This window comes from Giraffa tippelskirchi, chromosome 8, assembly GCF_054371585.1.
Source record: "Giraffa tippelskirchi isolate mGirTip1 chromosome 8, T2T-mGirTip1v1.2.pri, whole genome shotgun sequence".
NCBI classification, from domain to species: domain Eukaryota; kingdom Metazoa; phylum Chordata; class Mammalia; order Artiodactyla; family Giraffidae; genus Giraffa; species Giraffa tippelskirchi.
The window spans coordinates 84,008,754-84,022,620 of NC_137282.1; the positions used below are offsets into that span (position 1 = coordinate 84,008,754).

The window sequence follows — 13,867 nt, forward strand, 5'->3', positions numbered from 1 at the left end:
GTGTACCTTACTGAACAGCAGATAAGGGAATGGCTTATTAAAAACCCCTCTGTTTTTAACGTGCCTTTGCTAATTGAGCAAGTTGGTGGTTTTTTTCTTTTTTTTTCTTCCTTCTTTCTTTAATTGCATATCCTCCAAGCTTCATGTAGCTTAAGTAATCTATAACCAGACTTCTTAACCACCCCTATAGATAACGTCTTCCACATATGGTTCTCTACAGTAATGCAGGTGTGTGGTGGGCAGGGGCTTAAGTTGTTTTTCAGAAACTGAAGTCAGCTCCTGCCCAGTTCAAACAGGTCAAAACTGGTTGGGTCCTCCGACTCCAAAGCTGGGACTGCACCAGCGGCTGATGAGTGACCTTTTGATGTCAAAGGGATAAAAACTCCACCTTCAGGTCATGCTGAACACCTCCATTTTTGAACATGCACCCCATGAAGACATGAAGAACAATGGTTCACCTTTTCCCCACCTTCAATCCCCTTTCTTGCCTAAGACCACCTGGCTCATTTATCCCATAAGCATATCAAACCCCTCACCTCTGGGGAGGCAGATCTGAGTCTTGCCCTCCTGCCTTCTAGCCTGACTGCCTTGAGGATAAACTCTTGGTTACAAACCTGGCCCTGTCAGCTTTTGGTTTGCCTGGTTCACTAACAACTTTAAGCATGTAGGTATCATTCTCTAGGATTCCCCTATTCAATCAACATTTGAGTAGATGCACATAGATTGCAAGAAACTTCTTCAAAATCTTGTGTTTCATCCTGAAGTGTACATGAAATTTGCACCCCATTCTGTTGTAGATGTTAATACTGCTCACAAAATATTTGCAATTCTTCTGGACACATAGTAGGATTGCACTATCCTGCCCCTCTTTGAAGATAAGTGGGGCTCTATAACATGCTTTGGCCAGTGAGGTGTGTGTGGACATGACAGGGGCCATTCCAGATGGCCGTGTGTGTGTTGGGGGGTGGGGGTGGTTCCCACTCATGTCCTACTCTTTGTGACCCCATGGACTGTAGCTTGCCAGGCTCCTCCATCCATGGAATTGTCCAGGCAAGAATAATGGAGTGAGTTGCAATTCTCTTCTCCAGGGGATCTTCCCAACCCAGGGATCGAACCCACAGCTCCTGAGCATCTCCTGCATTGCAGACCGATTCTTTACCACTGAGCCACCAGGAAAGCCCTCTAGATGACTGTGTTAATAACTAATCATGATTTTCTGTAGTTGTCTTTTCCTTCCCTAAGACAACAGACAAAGTTCTACAGAGAAGCTGCTCCTTCAATCCAGATCCTATAATGAAAAAATGAAACACAGGCCCCAGATGACTGTCATGGATGTGTTCTGTGAATGAGAAATAAGCTTTTTTGCTTTAAGTCAACAAGATTGGAAGTTGTTATCAGAGCATAATCTGATCTATCTTGAGTAATACATATTCCATGATGCATCTGTATTCATTTAAATTTGTAAATAACCCCCCTCCAAATCTACACTGAGCACCGCAGAGAGACACACCACCTTGATTTAGCGACTTTGTGTGCTGTCTCCACTTTCTACCACATGACAAGAAGCATACAATCAGAGCCCTTAGGGTCCCTTCAGATGCTGATATTAGGTCATGCTGTGTATGAGGAGAGAACAGGCACCCCATGAATGTTGTGCCTATGTTGCTTAACTAAACCAAATAAAATTAAATTAATTTGATTGGAGAGCTGTTATATCTGATTGTAGAGCAATTGATTAGATTTCCATAGAGTCAATCTGATTTCATTGTTATTGTTCCAGTTGTCTTAATGAGGGAATTGGATTGCACAGTGAGCCAACTGATTGTTTCGGCAACTGGCCTACCAAATGTTGGCCATGTAGCCAGCACCACTGTTTGACCCTGGGACAGGATGTGTAATTAATTCACTTGAATGTTGAATTCAAGCATTTTTTTCCTACAAGCTGCTATGTGTCAAGTACTGGCATATACTGAAAAATATTCATCAGCTGTAAATATTTAAAATGTACAATCTCCCCTGTATACCCGCCACACCAAAAGGTCTAAACATTGTACAATGTTATAAACTTTGACTGCGTCAAGCTTCAATTTTAGACTCTTTGTAGGCCTTTGTTCCCTGTAGGGCTTTATTCCAACATTCCATAAGGATCAAAAACGGGTTGTTCCTGCCCCTTAAAAACAACTGATTCTAATTCCATTGATTTAAAATGAAACTACTTATGCAATGTTGGAAGAATAGATTCTAGGCTGCAGGGGACCAGTGACTTGTCTACTCTATACAATACTGTGTGCACCCAAACAGCACCTGAGTTTGTTGTTAACAGTATTGGATGAATACATGAATGAATAATTAACTAATGATTGAGGAGTTCCAATATTCCTTTATTTCAGTTATTTTTCAGAAGTGAAGCAATGTAACTTCTGAACATGTGAAGCAATGTAACTTCGTGATTAAGTGCTTTGGCTTTGCAGTTTGTCGAGTCTGAATTTGATTTCTGATTTTGCCGTTGTTGCAAATTGCATTTTCCAAAGATGGTCACAATAATACCTCCCACTCCACATAGTCTTTTGCAATATGAACTTGACACTCCCTCATAATGAGGTAGCCAATGTCTCCACTCTATTGAATCTGTGTTAACCTTATGACTGGCTTGAGCAATATAATTCAGTAGAAGTGATGATGCACCAGCTACAGACATAACCCTTAACTGGCTTGGCAGCTTCTGTTTCCTGCCTGTTGGAAGCCAGCCACCAGATAAAAAACACAGCCCTTTGAAACATCAAGGTTCTGATTGAATTCCTGCATGGATAATGAAAACACAGAGAAGGAATACATTTTGGGAGAAAATTGGATGGATTCATTATCAGGCATGTTGAATATGCCTTGCCTTTGGGACACATCATTTTAGTAGGGAGTTGGCTATATAGGTTTGAAACTCAAAAAAGACATATAAGTTGGAAATATAAATTTGAGAGTCAACAGCAAATAGATGGTAACTGAAAACATGAACACAAATGAAAGTATCTTTTTATAAAAGCATATAGGATGAGAAAAGTAAGTGGTCCTGGGGCATAAATATGAAGAACAAAATTATTTAAGAAAAGGGCAGGGAAAGAACAATTGAAAAGAGATGAGGAACAGAGGTACAGAAGGGTAGGTGGAAACCCAGGAGAGTTCTGTACCATAGACACTGGAAAGGGACTTCAAGAAAGAAGGTGTAGGGATGTCCCTGGTGATCCAGGGACTAAGACTGTGCACTCCCAATGCAGGAGGCCCAGGTTCAATCTCTGGTCAGAAGCTGAGATTTCACATGCCTTGGGACAACTAAGCCCACACACCACAACAGAGCCAATGCCACAGCTAGAGAAGAAGCCTGTGCACCACAATTATAGATCCTGCGTGCCGCAACTAAGACTTGACTCAGCCAAATCAATAAATTAATTAAAGTATCTATTTTTTGAAAAAGTCTTTCTTCTTTTATTTTTTATTTTATTTTTTTTTGGGGATCTAACTAATTGAACTTTATTTCTTATACATTTATAAGCACGTTAGCAAATTCATGCGTTTTTCATTTAACTTAATAAAAGATATGAAGGCCATGGGTTGAAATTCTTTTACATGTTCTGTTTCTTGAACTCAACTATTTTAATACTGATTTCCTTCACATTTCCAGTAAATGCCTATAGTAATGTCACGTTATATTGTTCCAGATGGCAAAGATGGTTTTACAATGTTTTATAAAATTCTTACTATTAAGTCTCACTGTAAGATTAAGTATGTAAACAACGTTATTCATAAAATTGAAGATTTTGAAGGCAATTAAATATATATTAAAAGAAACAATATTTGAATAATACACAGAAAAAATTCTTGACTTACATATACAAAATGGTGACACACAGGCATACATACTATCTTCTTTTCAGTCCCATCTCAGACCTAAATTCTATGAACACTAACTGCCTCTTTGAACAATGCTTGAAGAAACTATCCCTGACTCCCCTAGTTTAGGAAGAAGCTGCTAGTCTCAACACTAGAACTTGCAGTGGCAGAGACACCTGGCTGAAATTCTGGCCTGATTTTTCTCTCTATCATCTTGCAAAGCCTCCTCATACTGAGATGGGAAAACACTTGGGTCAGTCCCATTAACCTTGGCCAGAAACTCCAGGATCTTCATCTTGGTGGTTTCAGCATGAGCTCTGGGGCCCCACAGGAACTCAGATTGCACAGGATCAGCGCCAGCCACCTGCCGGAACTCTAGGTATCCTTCTCTCACGAAATCTTCAGTGATGAGCTGCTTGAGCTCCCCAAAGAAGAAGTAATTCCTTCCAGAATGTATCTTGGTCACATTTAGAACTTCCCAAACTTCTTCTTCAGTGGCACAGTTGCCCTTCATGAAGATCACACCCAGGATAAGTATCAGGATCCCAGTCTTGGGCACGCCTGCTTCACCGTGCATCATGCCATCATAGGTAAGGCCCAATTTAATGAAAAGGATATACCAGTGGTTGATGGGATCCACTTCCTTCAGATCAAGGCCAAAGAGCATTTCCATGTGCTCAGAGGCTCTCTGGAGGATCTCAGGGAAATGGACTTCACACTTGTAGATGGTAACATTCATCATATCAGCTTTTGTTACTGGCTGTTTCATTTGATACTTGAGCAGCAAGAAATTCACCAACAAAGCCACTTCTTCATTTAGAGGATCTCTGGCCATACTCACAGGGTATGACACCGCCTGTGAGGTGCTTTGATCAAATCAATAAATTAATTAAAGTATCTATTTTTTGAAAAAGTCTTTCTTCTTTTAAAAAAAAAAAATAGTATGGAGGAAGTTCCTTGGTGGATTAGTCATTAGGATTTTGTGTTTTCACTTCTGTGGCCCAGGTTCAACCCCTGGTAAGAGAACTAAGATACTACGAACTGTGAGGTATGACCAGTAAGTGAATAAATAAAAATAAAAACCAGTATGGATTTAATGTAACAACAAATGGTACCAAATTGAAAGTCCACAGACTTACTCCTCATCATCAGGCTTTCCGATGCCATGTGCCACATGAAGAGGCTCTGGAGCATCATCTATATTCAGTCCAAATAATCAGACTCAGTTAAGTCGTGAAACACATCAGTTTGCATGAATCTACTCTTTCTGCAAGGAAAGCTGAATATGGAGAAGCAAAGTGGGGAGAAGGAATGTTTGAAGGGCAAGCTTGCAGAAACCAGCTCCAGTGATGTGCAACAGGGCTTTGGGCTGTGAAGATGCTAAAGCAACACATAGACTAGTGAAAAAAGAGCAGACAGGCTCAGGCTGGCTTCTGCAGGGCCTCCAACTACTCCCACAGACAGCTGAGCTGGTACTGAATTCAGCAGACAGTGATTGGTGCATGAAGCTGAGGGATTGTGCTTACTTGTCAAGTGTGTAAGTGACTTCTGATTAATACAAGATTTTTCAGCTACTGTAACTGGTGACAATTTCCAAAAGAGATCCAGAATTTACAAAGTCTTCCCAGTTAATATCTCTCTTCCACAACTTTCTTCTGAGAGAGGAAAAGGAATTAATGATCTCATTTCTCCTTGGGCTAAATTGTGGCAAGGCAAGGTAAAATTTCCCAAAGTCCTAAGCAGAAGCAATCTCAAGACTTCCATGAATTGCTAAATAATTCGGAGACAACCTCCCCGATACATAAGTCATCTACAGTTTTTAAAGGACTCTCCCATTTCATTCTTGTGACAACCCTGGAAGGAAAACAAGGCAAGTCACTACCATTTTACAGATGAGGAAACTCAGATACTAGGGAGTTTGACTTAACCAGTTCCTATCACTAAAAGCAGCAGAGCAAAAGTCGAATTGTCGTTTTTTCTCTCCTGGTCTTCTGGTGAATTCTGTCAGTTGAGATGAAGTACAATGTAGCTTGATCTTCCAAAGCTGGGGCTTACACAATTACTGGGCTTGCACAGTTACTGTGCCTGCAAAGTTCATGGAAAATAACCAAGAAACACATTCTGGGATAGCCTGGGACTTCAAGGTCAAGAGAAATATTCAGTGCTGTTTTAACCAAGTTGTTTGACAGCTAATTTGAGTTGCTGAGAACATGATGATATGCAAAGATAGTACTGCAGTTTGATGATTAGCATTGATTATTAACAAATATTTCTTTGTAAACCAAGTTTTCCCCGTCTGGTATGAGGGTGGCCTGGGTGCTCAAGAGAGTTTTCCTAAGAAAATGGCCAATGTGTTTCCTTTCTGTGTGTCCCCTCGAAACTAATGGGACCTCCTCCTTGAAACTGAAATATAATGCAACACAGCTATGAAGAACGTGCAGTCGTTTTTCACTACTTTTCCCCTTGCCTTTACCAGAGACCAGAGTTTTGGCATCTTTATTGTGTCATTAATTTTAGTTATGTTCTAAACACAGAGTAAGGAGGTCTTCAAGGCTATGGATGACTGACAGTATTTAGACAAATCCAGTTAAGTTTCTTGTGTTTGGAGAATCTTGGGAAGATAAATAAATCACTGAAACTTTCATTATGAAAACCACCACTTGGCCATGGTGGTGCTTCTCCTGGGAAAGCGATGAAGATTTATGGTGGGATGAAGGGGACAGCCAGGAAAGCAGTCCCTGCCAGGAGCTGATTCCCATCGTGGACTGAACTGACTGAAGCATCCAGTTGAACTCCAAGCATGCCCCTGTTCTCTGTCTCCTCTGACCTCCCCCCCCACCCCCTTGGCAGTTTCTTTTTCTTTCTTTCTTAGTAAAGTTGTGACCTAAAGATACTTCCTTCACTTACGTAATCAGTACTGGATGGTGGTGAGGAGGCAGTGGCCAAAGGCAGTCAATTGATAATGCTTTGGCCAACACACTCAAATCCTGCTGTTGGATCCCCAGGGCCTCCCACTACCCTGTCTGCCCTTAAGTGCTTGTCTTTCCTGGTGGCTCCATGGTTAAGACTCCATGGTCCCAATGCAGGCCACCCAGGTTCAATCCCTGATCAGGGAACTAGATCCCACATGCCTCAACTAAAGATTCTGCATGCCACAGCTAAGACCTGGCACAGCCAAAAAAAAAGTAGAGCCTGTCTTCCAGGACTCCTTTGTACCCCAGGTATAGCCTTAAGATGAATGAAACTGAAAGGGGTTTTCTTGTTCTTTAGGAATTCCCACCTGGAGCAGTACCCAACCTTCCGTGTCCCTTGTTCCTGTTCCCTCCCTGGATTCCAAGGCTATCTGTGAACAATGCTTATGAAGATCTCAGAGGTCACTGAGAAAATCAAAGAAATTTGCATGCAAACTAATTATTAAATGGCATTTAGGAATTACTGTTAACTTTGTTAATGCCATGGTGGTTATCTAATTTTTTTAAATGTATGCAAGTTGGACATACACTTAGAGATGAAATGGCATGATGTCTGAATTTGCTTTTAAAATAAAGGAGGAAGGGGTAGGTCAGTCAGGATCCTATTAGGAGACAGAATCCATTCCATGTATTGTTAACAGAGAATTTAACAGAAAGAAATATTAACCAGGTCACTGGAAGGCAAAAAGAGAACCTAAGGTATCATTAAAGTAGCAACTGAAGGAAGTAGTTACTGCCCTAAGGCTGGGGAATAAAGGGAAGTTGTTGCACTTGGCAACCTAAAGGCTTGACAAAAGGTCCCCACTCAGCTGGAACACAGACCTCTGAGAGGATCTCTAGTGTTTGAGCTCAAGGAGGGGCGCTAAAGTCACTCTCGATCTCCAACTACTCTGGCAACTGGGCCTGATGCCTTTGAGGAGGGCAACAAGGCTGGTTGTGTGAATGTCGGAGAAACTGCAACTAAATACTACTGTCAGTCTGGAAAGGGACTACTGCCTCAGGAAACGGTGGTGGTGTTGACAGGAAGCCAACAGGAAGAGGCAAGTCCCTTCCTCCTCCAGCCTCAGTCTCCCTCCAGCACCGTGGCCAACAGGGAGCCAACTGGTAAAGCAGAAATGAGGTTTGAAGAGCCCCAGATTCTCAACGAGGATGTAAAAGGTGGGCCTGGAGCTGAGGTAATAGCCTAACAACTAGTAATGAAGGAGATACATTAAAGGAGACAGGCAAACAGAGACTAATCATTGAGACTCAGTGGTGCATCTGTGAGGGTTGACATATTGTTCTCTATACTTCTGTATATATTCAAAACTTTTCTATGATATAAATAATATAATGAAAAAAAGGAGCTGAAAGTTTCACTTTGAAAAAACCTTCTTTTAAACAGACTCACAGACATGAACCGAGTTGTGGTTGCCAAGACAGAGGGGAGAGGGGAAGGCATGGATTGGGAGTTTGGGATTAGCAAATGCAAGTTATTATATACATGTATAATTGAATCACTTTGCTGTACACCAGAAACTGTGTATACACAGTTTACACCACATTGTAAATCGATCATACTTCAACAAAACAAAGAAAACTTAAACTGTTCATATTATTATCATTTTATGGAAAATATCAAAATAACTTTAATGAAAATTAAAAAAAAATTAAAGATCTATCTATCTATTATGTCACCCCCCAAAACCCCCAAATTTTCTGTTTTTTCAACAGCATTTTCAAGCAATTTCAAACAGCATTTTCAAGATGTGGTTTATTAAGAATCTCAAACCCCAGGGGTAACTGGCCTCCTCAGTACACTGAGAGTTTTGTTTTAACCATGCTCACTCTTTCTCTATCTATAGTCAATTTTCTACTTTAAGACAGAGTGAATTCTCAGTTTCTATCTCCATCTAAGGATATGACCTAAAGATAGATGATAGATAGACTGATTGATAGACTGATAGATAGATAGGTGATAGATAGATATCCCTTTAACTTTTCTCTATATATCTTTTCTTTTCCTCTCATCATTCCTGCCCCCTTTTTGAATTTTCTCCAGTTAGTCCATGGACATACTGTAATCCACAGGGTTTAATGGAATCACAAACAAAGGCTATAACTGGACATGACCAGTTAGCCCAAATGGTGCTCTCTGTGTCTCCCAGTTCGAGGGGGGGCATTTTATTCTTTCCAGGGTACAGGCTGCCTCTCAGGCCCAATGTGGAAATGGTCATAACGCAGTTAGATGGCAACTGGAAGAATATGAAGGATTCTATGCAGGCTCCTACCTGTTGAATTTGAACAGTTTAATGTTTCAGAAAGATTGCCCTTGCCAGAATGCAGAGAATGGATTAAAGAGGAGCAAGACTGGAGCCAAAGATAAGAGTCAGGATTCTAGAACAATGATCCAGGCAAAGTGGATGATAATCTGAATAAGATAATGGTAACAGATGGAAAGAACTGAAGGATCTGAGAATGTTAAGGAGATGGAATCAGCAGGACTTAAATATGAATGGGAAGTGGAGCAGTGAGGTAGAAAGAAAAGTCAAAAATGACATCCATACTCTCTGTTGGTGAAATCGAGTAAGTGGTGATGTTCTCACTCACTGAGGGAGAAAATTAGGGCAAAAGGTAGAGGGAGGAGATGCTAAGTTTATTTGGGGGAGACTTTAATGTAATGATTCTGAGGGATATCCAGGTAGAGGCATACAACAGCACCTGGGTATACATTCATAGAGCCCAGGTTCTGAAGGATCTGGGCTGCAGATAGAGATGGAGAGTCATTTTTTGCTTTTGTGATTATGTGTGTGTGCTTAGTCACTCAGTTATGTCAGACTCTTTGCAACCCCATGGACTGTAGCCCACCAGGTTTCTCTGTCCATGGGACTTCCCAGGCAAGAATACTAGAGTGGGTTGCCTTTTCCTTCTCCAGGGGATCTCTCTGTCCCAGGGATCAAACCCAGGTCTCCTGAATTGCAGGTGTATTCTTCAACATCTGAGCCACCAGGGAAGCCCTTTCGTGATTTTGTTTTTAATTCCACAAATATACATAAATATAATGATTTGTAAGAAATTAAACAACATATGTGAATTAAAATATCTCTTGCATACTCTCTCCATATCCCAGATATTTCCTTAAAGGTATCTATTATTGTTGTTTTCACATATATTCTTCCAGAATGCTTCCTCTACCTTTATACACATATATGAACTCACAGAACTGTGTTTTGTTGTTGTTCAGTCATTCAGTTGTGTCGACTCTTTGTGAACCCATGGACTGCAGTATGCCAGGCTTCCGTGTCCTTCACCATCTCTCAGAGTTTTCTCAAACTCATGTCCATTGACTTGGTGATGCCGTTCAACCATCTCATCCTCTATCATCCCCTTCTCTTTCTGCTTTCAATCTTTCCCAGCATCAGATTCTTTTCCAATGAGTTAGCTCTTTGCATCAGGTGGCCAAAGTATTGGAGCTTCAACTTCATCACAGTCTTTCCAATAAATATTCAGGGTTGACTTCCTTTAGGATTGACTGGTTTGATCTCCATGTTGTACAAGGGACTCTTAAGAATCTTCTCCAGCACCACAGTTTGAAAGCATAAATTCTTCGGCGTTCAGCCTTCTTTATGGTCCAGCTCACACCCATACATGACTACTGGAAAAATCATAGTTTTGACTACACAGACCTTTGTTGGCAAAGTCATGTCTCTCCTTTTTAATATGCTGTCTATGTTTGTCATAGCTTTGCTTTCAAGGGGCGGGTATCTTCTAATTTCACGGCTGCAGTCACCATTGGCAACGATTAGGCTGCCTTAGATCAGTGTCGCCAAGAATTAGACTCTAAGATGGTGACTTGCATGCAAGAGATTTAATGGCAGGGAATGAATTGATAGAACAAGGCCTGTAAGGGAGTGAGGGAGTGGGGTTGGCAGAGGAACAAGTGAACTATGATGCAAATCCAGCTGATGTCTGAGCCAATATCACGGGGGGCATTGCAGACAGGCCTTCAGAGTCAACCTTTAAGGTAAAGGGACTGAGCCACTGTACCTTTGCATTAATCAGTCACTGAGTGACAGCTACCCCTAAGGAGAGGTTGTACTTTAGAAATCATGGCTCCTTTCCTCTAAAGGCAATTCCTTTAGAGTGAAACTCCACTATGATCCTTCAACAGCCAATGCTCCTAGTAGTTGCAGAAATAAGTACATTGATCCTGAAGTGAGGGCCCAGAGGGCTACACCACACAGTCCCCACTATACAGACTTTATGTATAGTTTCAAAACTTGCTTTTAAACCTAACAGTATTTCTGGTAATCTCTCCTTTTTAGTAGTTAGGTTAATTTCATTCTTTTCAATGGTTGCATAGTATTCCAAAGGATGATGGACCACAGTTTCTTTAATCTTTCTATGTTGATGGGCATTCAAGTTGTTTTCAACTCTTTACTGTTAGAAACAATCCTACAGGTCAAATGGATTTCCAGTTTCAGATAGTGATGGAATAAGTCCCTCCCAAAGGATGCCCTTTCCCCTCCAGACACAATGATAAAATCTGGATATAATACAAACTGTACTACTTGAAGCCACTGGAGAGGGAACAGAAGCAGAAAGACTATAGTAGGGAGTGAATGCTTAGAAGAAAGAAGTGCTATGATGTCAGTTCCCCATTTCTGCAGCTTTTAGCCCAAGATTGATGCAGTCCATTTGGCATCTGGCAGCCTAGTGGTGAGGGCACTAATGGAAAAACCCACAGTCTTTCTGGCTTGCAGAATCAGAAAAGTGAAGCTGGGAAGCTGTTACTGAAGTGAGTATAGGAATCCTGGGAGGGAAGAGAAAGGAGCCTGAGAAAGGATCCCTACATCCTGTCTAGCCACATCTCAGTCTGACCTCTGAACCAAGTACACATTGAAAAGAATAAAGCAGCTCAGCTACAGCAAATGATTTGAATCAAGACTAGATCTGCTGCCCAAAGAAACATAATTTGCAGTCCAAGCCTAGTCAAGAAAATTGCCTGCTAAAGCAAAGGCAACAACACACACTAGAGAAAAGGAACAGAAACCAGAAACTTCATAACTTTACATTCATAATATGTGATACATTCACAAATAACTTGAAATATAAAGAATCAAGAAAATGAAGCACATTCTCAAGAGAAAAGAGAGTGAACTACATCCGACTCTGAGATGAAGCAGATGTTGAAACTAACAGATAAGAATGTTAAAGCAGCTATTTTAACTATTCTTGATAAAACAAAAGCAAAATATGCTCCCAAAGCATGAAAACACAGGAAAACTAGCAGAGATAGTTAAACAATAAAAGAGGGAAAATTCTAGAACTAAAAAATAGTTGAAATTTTTTAAAATTATTGAATGAATTTAATAACCAAATGGAGATGTAGAAAAAGAATAAGTGAACTTGGAAATAACTCAATGATATTATCTATGTAGATGAACAAAGGAGAAAAAAGACTGAAAAAAATGAACAAGGGGTCTCTCAAATAATATCATATGATTAACATACAGTAGTTTCAGAAGAAGAAGAGAGAATAAATAGGGCAGAAAATAATATTTGAATAATGGTCAAAAGTTTCCCAAATTTGTTGAAAAACAAAAACTTAACTTAGGCAGATTCAACATGCCTTGTCAACACCAATTAGGATAGACACAAACATACTAGCATTGAAATTCATCACAGTTAAACTATTGAGCTATTGTCCTAATAAAGGACAAAACTGGAAAGCAGCAAAAGAAAAATGATGCATTACATATAGGGGATCAGAATCCAATTAAGAAATGAATTTTCATCAGAGACCATGGAGGCCAGAAGAGAATGCGACATCATTAAAGTGCTGTAAGAAAAAAAAAAAAAACTATCAACACAGACTATCTTATCCAGCAAAAATATTCTTCAAAGATAATGGCAAAATAAAAACTATTTCAGATAAAAGAAAACTAAGAATTCGTTGCTAGCAGATCTACACTGTGAGAATGCTAAGGGAAGTTCCTTAGCTGAAGGGAAAAGATTCTAGATGGAAATCTAGATCCTCAGAAAAGGATGAAGAGCATCAGAAATGTTTTTTTAAAAACCTGGAGAAATGAAAAAGATTATTTTTCTCTCAACTTAAAAATAAAAAATAAATCTGTTAAATGCAAAAAGTATGACATTGACTTGTGGGATTTATAATACAGGTATATGTAATACATGTAACTATAAGAAAAAGGACAGAGCAGAGGTCGATATGGCTCTATATATTTGCAAGTTTTCAATATTTTACACAAAATGTTCTTATGTTACCATGTTAACTGTGAAAAGTTAAGGGTATATATATAGTTGACTACTGATTAATAGTCAACCACTAAGAAAAAAAGTGCAAATAAGTACAACTAAAAACCAATAAGAAGATCTAAATAAATTTAAAATATTCAAATCATTTTTAAAGGCAATAAATGAAAAGCATAGACTAAAAAATAGAGGAAACAGGTAAAAAGCAAAAAATAACATTTGGTTGGCCTACCCAAACAGATCAATAATCACATTAAATATTAACAGATTAAACAATTTAATCAATAGAAAGAAATTGTCAGAAAGAACTTAAAAACTATCGTCTATAAGAGATACACTTTAAATCTGAAGACATAAAGAGGCTCATAGTAAATGAATGGAAAAAAATATACGTACTATGCAAATAGAAAGCCTAAGAAGACTGCAGTGGCTATGTGAATATTGGACAAAATAGATTTCAAAATGTTGTGGGTTGAATTGTGTTTCCCAAAAAGATATGTTGAAGTCCTAACTACCCCCTGCTGCCTCTGAATGTGATCTTATTTGGAAGTAGGGTCTTTGCTGATATAATCAAGTTGAGATGAAGTCATAGTGGATTAGGGTGGACCCTAATCCAATTACTGGGCTTCCCTGGTGGCTCAGATGGTAAAGAATCTGCCTGTAATGCAGGAGACCTGGGTTCAATCCCTCGGTCAGAAAGATCCCCTGGAGAAGGGAATGGTATTTTTGGCTGGAGAATTCCATGGACAGAGGAGCCT

At 39.8% G+C, this 13,867-nt stretch overlaps 1 pseudogene across 1 annotated transcript; it reads right to left on the minus strand.

Moving 5' to 3' along the window:
• Positions 1-1,263: 1,263 nt before the first annotated feature.
• On the minus strand, positions 1,264-4,815 carry LOC145517019 (melanoma-associated antigen B16 pseudogene; annotated as a pseudogene). Its single transcript, XR_014061932.1, has one exon. The product of XR_014061932.1 is annotated as a melanoma-associated antigen B16 pseudogene (transcript).
• Between the last annotated feature and the right edge of the window lie 9,052 nt (positions 4,816-13,867).